Raw genomic sequence first — 8007 nt, 5'->3', positions numbered from 1 at the left:
TAAGATTTTCATATTGTTGCCATGAAATATGCCTCAAGAGCCCAGCCACTAAGGAGTCCAAGCTCCTTGAAGGCCAGGTGGATTTGAACAGCCAGGCCTCCTTGCTTCTTCCCTTATCATAGAAGAGAACAAAAGGCCAAATGGGGTGGGAGTCAATGAAATGCATTAGAAAAATTTCTCAGGAGAACAAAAGATTCCATTTTACCTTTCCGGAAAAAGGTTTTTTGTTTTGTTTTGTTTTTATTTTTCGAGACAGAGTTTTTTTGTAGCTTTGGAGCCTGTCCTGGAACTCGCTCTGTAGACCTGGCTGGTGTTGAAAACAGTTTCCCTTTAAAGACAAGAAAGTTTCCATGTTTAAAGAAAATAGCTATATCCATCCATGTGCTGTAGCACATCATGTAACACATGCACCTGCCGAGTCTTCACTTTGGAAATTCAAGTCTTCCCTTAGAGGAGCAGCAACATGGGTTAGTTCAGAAATAGGATCTCCTTCTCTTTCTTACCAACAGAGCAATCTTCTGGTGGGGTAATTCCTCTGCTGTGTTGGGAGAATAACAGCATAAATCTCTCCGCATCTCAGGTCTCCTATGCCAGAGCCCTGTCTATCACAAACCCCGTGCACAGATTTCAAGTGACTTGCTGTGACTCTGTCAACACAACCCTTTCATAAGTTAGAAATCCTACTTGCAGAAAAGATGCAATCATACCTCACCCTTCCCTTCCAAGACAAATAGCCTAGCGGCTGCAAAACTCCAGCCTGCACCACTGCTGGCCTGCAATGCTCCCGAGTCGCCTAGCAAGCAGGCTTAGCTGCTACAGGCCATAATTGAGGAAAACATTGATTAATTGATCTGCGACTAGCTTGTAAGGCGCTCTGTGGCAATGGGGGATACGCGCTGTGCAGACCAGCTTTTAATTATTGTTATTTAGGTCCTTGTCAGATGGAATAAGTGACGAGGCAGTATTATCATTGATCTGTGACATAAAAGGAGACAGTTCACATTTCATGCTGCAGATTTATAAATAGTTAAAACGTTCATGCTTGAGGCTTAGCATGAATCTCTGCCCGGTGAGGCTTTGACCTATGCGCAATGCAAATCGCGCTAATAGCTTGAATTTGTGCAAAGCCTTGCAGTTTACCAACCATTTCTTATGCATTGTCTCATTTGACCCTTGCAACAAATCGGGGAGGTTGGGGTGTGGGTTATGAGTCCCCTTTTACAAGCAATAAGGCTAACCGGTTTTTTCTCCCCTTTGCGAGTAATATGCTCAATTCTAGCCTGCAGAGTATGGAAAACAAAGGAGACTTGGAAATTATTTAGTGAATTCTGGTTGGTCAAGCATATTTAAGGCATTAATCACCAAGCTGAGCCACATCGTACTCCATCAACATTAGTTCTTGCCGTTAAATGTGCTGAAATAGAACCCGCTATTATAATGGGGAATACTACAAGGATTTGAGCGTGCTAAAGGCCTTATCACCTTCAGTTTGATTATGTGTACAGGAAAAGCTCAAGATAATAACCCATTAACCAGAGTTATTAAGGTTTTCCCACCGTATTTACAAAACTCAGGGAAAATAAATGTTGCTGTTGACACAGAACCAGGACAAAATTAGCAGATTCTTGACATGTGGGAAAACAGAAGTTGAATACAAAATATTAATATGGAAACCGTGCACTAAAGGAAAGATTGCTGAGCCTACACGTGTGCCTGGAAGTGTGCCAAGTGCTGCGGGAGTTTAAAGCAAGTGTATCACTCACACGCTCTATAACCCAGTTAGGTTCTTCACCACTGGATAACCCGTGAGCCCCCACTTCGCACTGAGTGGTCAGCAATAACTGCCCTTGCTACTAACAAAGATGGTGGCCAATAGAAATCAAGGTAGCCTTTCCCTCTTCTGTGTCCCGGGGCTAATGTGTCAGGCTGTCTTAGCCTGAAAAAAAAAAAGCTGTATCAATAGGAATGAGTGCTAAGAAAGCAACATTTTTATCCTTTTTAATGTCACTCTGCTAGCCAAAGTGACAACTGCCATCCTTCAGTGAAAGGTCAGAGAGAAAAGCACACAGCTGGATTTGTTTAGGGCTTTACCTTATCTTTCTCTGATAAACGAGACAATTGACCTGTGTCTCATAACCCGAGGTGCCTCGCGGCTTACTAAATTGCAGGCATGGCGTGGAAGATGATTATAATGATTTGTTTCCATCTGTAGCCTCACCGAAGTAGCTGCAGCATCTCACAAACAGGCTCCCTTTCAGAAGGAGGATCAGGGCCTTCTACATAAGAGAATGTGTGGGGTTGCTTTTGTAGAAATGGATATGGTCATTTTAAAGTAAGAGTTCCCATTGGGCTAGGAGGAGAGACAAAGGAACCTGATTTGACAGGACTGGGCTATTCAGGCTGCCCAGCCAGTCAAGGGTAGAGAGCAGTAACTACAGTTTGGGTTCCCCTGGGAACAATTGAGAAATTAGTGGTCCCAGGGAGGACAGAGAGTCAACAGAGTGACAGATCTATCAATATTAATAGGCATTGACGAATAGCTCTTATCTACAACACAAGATTCTGTTTTGTTTTGAATGTTTGTATCCCTCTGCCAAGGACCTCTTCTTGGTACACCCAAGGGATGTTTAACATTGTTACCAGACGTTTGGGGGAATCCAGCCAGAAATACTGTGTAATGAGGGAAATCAGGTCCCCTGTTGAGTCCCATTAATAAAAATAGAATCAAGGATGGACTTCAATGGAAGGTTGAGGAAAAACTTACTAGTGTTTAAAAGGAAAAATCCCATGGTGGGTAAGCTATAAATCTCAAAAACTTCCTCCAGGAGAAGAACGGAAGTTAGAAGGAGAAAGTTGGTTTGGGTCAAACTGGTGTGGAGGTTGCCTGTGTTGTGAACAGCAGCCATGTGGTGGGGAGGGGGACTTAGAGAACGAGGAAAAGCCTAGAAAAGAGTGAAGGCCAAAGTGTAAAGTGTGCTTAGAACACACATGCACGCACATGTGCGCACGCTCATACACGCACACACACATACACACACACACACACACACACACACACAGATGAAGTTTGCTGGGATAATTTAGAAGCAGATGCCTTATAAAACAGCATAAATGTGTTCTGTAGCAGACAGCAGGGTGTGGGCATTCTAGGAAGGAGAGGTGCGTTATCTGAATAAAGTGGCCAACATTTGTTCCATCTGTTTGACATGTCTTAGGTGTGCCTGCCTTTCTAGGGTGGCCTTGCTTTCCTGAGGGGTACTCCCCTAGCTGGATTATTTAACTGCCTGGTGGGATATTAGGTCCTCAATCATTTTCTTGTCCAGAGGAATAGCTTTCCTTTGACGGGCCTTTATAGTCTCTATAACGGTAGATGTGACCAAGAGTCCTTCTCTCTTTTCCTAACCCCATGTGTCTGCCATCTTTATGCTGGATGTCTGTAGTGTTTCCTTGTTCTTTAGCCCCCACTCCTGTTTGTGCTAGATGATATGTATAGTGTAATCCCAGACAGGAACTAGATAGCCAGATAGAAATACAATGATGTCACAGAATGGTTGGTGCATTAGGGATGGAGCTATGGGGACCTTGTCCTGTACAGGTAGGGAAACTCAAAAAACTGTAGGAACAACAAAGAATGGTACCTATATCATTCCAGCATGGAGTACCAGGTTGGAGTCATGGGACCCATTACTGTAGAGCTGAAATCCATGGTGGAAAGCCCAGTGCAAACAGTAAACTCCCAGTATGGTCCAATAAGTGTTCCTGCTGGCAACCATTATAGATAATGGCATGAAACCAAGAGTTAGCCAGGGCTCCAGGGGTGCCCAGGGATGGGGTGGGCCAACCTTGTGAGAAGAAAGCCGTGCTGGCATTCACACATGAGGCTGTCCTCCAGAACATACTTTTTGTCCTCATGAGGCCCATGGGAAAATCATAGTCTTATACATTACAGGAATTAGAAGACAAAGCTTAGGATTCTGGGTAGCTGGAAAGTGCAAGTAAAATATGTCCCCAAAGAAGAAGTCAGTGACTTTGAACCATCGTATTGGACTTTAGAACTTTCCATTGAACCACATCAATTAAGATAGGTAGAGTTTACTATAGAGAGAGTAAAAGAAAAAATAACTGAACAAGAATAGATATATAATGCATGTTTCATTATATGTAATTCAAGTATTACATGTCAATTAAACACATGCTCATAAAATCGATTTTTCAACAGGAGTTAAAAGTAATTTAATGAAGAGAAGAGAAGCCATTTTTTTCCCAAATGAGTGTACTAGAAAACCTAGAAAAGCAAGTGGGGAATATCTCCTTGACCTTTACTATGTAGTATAAAAGTGAACTTGAGGTGGACTGTAGCTCAAAATGTAAATTCTCAGACTCTAATTCTTTTAGGAGAAAAGATATGAGAATATCTTTGTAAACTCATGAATAAGTAAAGATGGGTGAAATATTTATTTATTTGTCAACATTTATCCCCATATCTTTATTTTTACTGGTTATTCAGAGTTCCCTAGTTTTATGTCTGACTTGGTGCTCAATTTGTCTAGTGCAGCCCTCTTAAACCAGATCTTTTGATTTTGAGTGTTTCTTCATTTTCTGAAAGGGGAAGATGTTCCAGATTTGTTTCATGCTTGCCTTCTTTAAGTTACCTTTTTCTGTGGAGTTATACTTCTTTTCAGTGGAGAAAACTAACTAAAAAGAAGTTCTTGGTTCTTAGTTTTCCCTGAATAAACAGCTTTACTTGACTTAGTGTTCTGTGAGGCTGTGAGCTAACACCCGGTGGGGTCCACTGGACAATGGTCTGCCACCTCTAGGTTCAGTCCTTGAAGGAACTGATAGGTAAAAGAGGGGTAAAGAAATTGGAAAATCGCCAGGCAAAAGTTGGGAGCATGGGGGTAGGGGTAGGGGTGGGGGTAGGTTGGGGGAAGGGGAGAGGAGGAGAGAGAAGGGAGAATAGAAAGACTGGGGAGAGCTTGGGGGAGAGGGAGAGTGGAGATGGAGGAAGGGCGGATATAGGAGCAGGGAAGAAGATATCTACATTAAGGGAGCCATTTTAGGGTTGGCAAGAGACTTGGCTCTAGAGAGGATCCCAGATGTCCACAGGGATGTCCCCAGCTAGGTCCTTGGGCAGCAGATGAGAGGGTGCCTGAACTGGCCTTGCCCCACTATCACACTGATGATTATCTCGAATATCACCATAGAATCTTCATCAGGCAATGGATGGAGATAGAGACAGAGACCCTCATCAGAGCAATGGATTGAGCTCCCAAGGTCCAGTTGAAGAGCAGAAGGAGGGAGAAGACGAGCAAGGAAGTCAGGACAGCGAGGGGTTGGTCCACCCACTGAGACAGTGTGCCTGTTCTAATGGGAGCTCACCAAATCCAGCTGGACCGGGACTGAACGAGCATGTGATCAAACTGGACTCTCTGAATGTGACTGCCAATGGGGCTGTCTGAGAAGTCATTGATAATGGCACCAGGACCTGATTCTACTGCGTGTACTGGCTGTTTGGGACTCTAGTCTATTTGGATGCACATCTTCCTAGACCTGGATGGAGGGGGGAAGGGCTTTGGACTTCCCACAGGGCAGGGTTTCCTGCCTTATCTTAAGGAGGGAGGGGGAGGTAAGAGGGGGAGTTGGGGAGAGAGAGGGGAATGGGAGGAGGGGAGGAAGTGTAAATTTTTGAATGAAAAAAAATCAGAAAATCTGAAAGAACTTTAGAATAAATGTATCCCAGCGCTTGATGTGCAAGCTTCCAGTTGCCATGTGAGTCTAGAGGCTAGAGCTGTAGGAAGCCCTGTGGTCAAAGAATGAAACTGCTGAGAAGTGAAGGGAAGGCACATTGTGGTTCAAGGTTGGAGAGCGTGCAATGCTCTGGAGACACTGAGGAGGTTAAACTGAGGAGCAAGTGATACAGAAGGTTAGACATGGTGAGGAGAGGGATGTTAACAGAAAGCTTTGAATGTTTTGTTGTTGCCGAGTGGCCCGCTCACCTTGTCCCTACCACTTCATCTTGTCCTGTCATCCTGTCTGCAGAGGGAGACCACTGCAAAGAACAACTGATAGAGGGGTGAGTTCTTCTGTCCCTCGTAACTGAGGCACAGTGAGAAGGATCCAAGGATCTCCCTACTTCATTTCCTTTCAAAGACAAGTTCGTGGCTTCCTGCTTAGGAACTGAGTGCTTCTGGCAACTGGACATTTATTTTCTTGAGGGCAAGAGCCAGTCCCCAAGTTCCTGTTTCAAATGAAGGAGAGTGGTATGAACACAGGTGGCAAGGAGAGAGAAAGTGGGCTCCATGAGATGTCTGGGACCTTGTGAGGAGAACCCACAGGAAGGCACGAGTTTGGACTTCTAAACAGGACATACGGGAAAGAGGACCCGGGTGCCCTATGAGAAACCCGGGTCAGAGTCCATTCAGTGACTCCCAGGATCAGGGTCATTCCCATCCCATCCTTTTCTCTGCAGCCCATTCTTCTGTCTTCCACAGACATTCCTTCTTTTCCCATTCCAGGGAGTGCAGGGGACGAGCTTGGCAGTCCCCTAGAGAGCCACCAGTGCTCCAGAGTGTCTGGAAAAGCCTCTGGTTCTTACCTTCTTCACCCACTCCTCACTCTAGAGTTTTTCCACCTTGACTCATGCCTCTGCTGGATCTGTGGCCTGCCTGGCAATGTGATGCAGTTTCCTATCTCCGGGGATTCTGTGAGGCCCCGGCCATACTACTGTTCTCTATCCAAACTGTGCTGAGCAGTAGCAAGAGATACCCAGTGGGTAATCTGGGTGCCAGCCATATTCTTCCTTCCCCTCAACATATAAGAACAACCCTTATCGTCAAGATGAGTTAATCATGTCAATTCAAGGACCGTTTTCCTTTCTTGTTGGTCTCTTGACACAAAGGACTTAAAGAGACTACGTGGCAGCACATCCCGAGACAGAGACATCGTCTTTCTGGGAAACAGAACTTCCAGATGTCGAGCCTAAGATGGCAGGGTGGGGAGGCACAGGTAAATTGAGTCTCTGAGAAGGACAGCAAGAGGGCCATGTTTTCTTTGTTCCATGGACCAATATAGTTCACCTGTTAGAACACAATGCCATACAACGGTCATCATTTGGAGGTATAAGCAGCATCCCCTTCTCATGGAGGATCATGTTTAAGGTGTTGTATCAGCAGTCCCTCCAGGAAGCCATATGTCTTCTCCTTCAGATCTGTAGTTCCTGGAAAATGGGTCTCTCATTTTGAAGTCATGTTTGCAGTATCCTGGAGCAATGGGATAAACAGTTAAAAGCCCTCCGCAGTTGCTTGGCAACACCCCTTGGTCACTGTCAGAAAAAGAAAGCCTATGGTCTGAAGAGACATTGGGTCTCCAGGATGCCAGGGAGGCATTTTACTCAGTGAGGAAGTAGGGCTGCAGTGGGAGAGATGATGGGATGCCAAGAGACTGCCAGAGCAGCATTAGTCTTGAGGTCATCTGGTGTAGCTTCAGCCGAAGAAGGAACACCTTGGATGCTGTTAGTTATCACTTGGGCACTCAGACTCAGGACCACAGTAGCAAGTCTGAGTGACAGACTCTCACAAACGCTAAGCAAAGAGACAAATTTTGAGTGTCCTATCTGCCTTGGGAAGAGGGTCTATCCAGCTCAGCCCTCCCAGCCAGAGAAAGCCTATTTCTGGTAGTGTGTTTTATTGGTGTTAGTCATATCCTTGATTTTTTTTTTTTGCCTTGGATTTTTTTCCTCACGGCTTTGGAAATATGGGTTACATAAGGTTTATTGCACAAGGCGTAGCCTTGGTGGAAGTGGTGGGGTAGAGGTAAAAAAAGGGCAGGTCGTTGGTTCTGGGTTGTGACTCACAGACTCTTAGCTCATTCCGCTTGCGGTTCAGTTACCAGAGTCTGAAAACTCACACAGAAAGCCATCTGAGGTTCTATAGTATGGTGGAAGGTCTGATTCTTATACAAATATTTTCTGAAAGAACACAGGAAATGTCAAAAATCGTCCGCTCAGGG

This window comes from Myodes glareolus, chromosome 26 (assembly GCF_982192425.1).
Source record: "Myodes glareolus chromosome 26, mMyoGla1.1, whole genome shotgun sequence".
NCBI lineage: Eukaryota > Metazoa > Chordata > Mammalia > Rodentia > Cricetidae > Myodes > Myodes glareolus.
Note: the sequence above shows the minus strand (reverse complement) of the source record.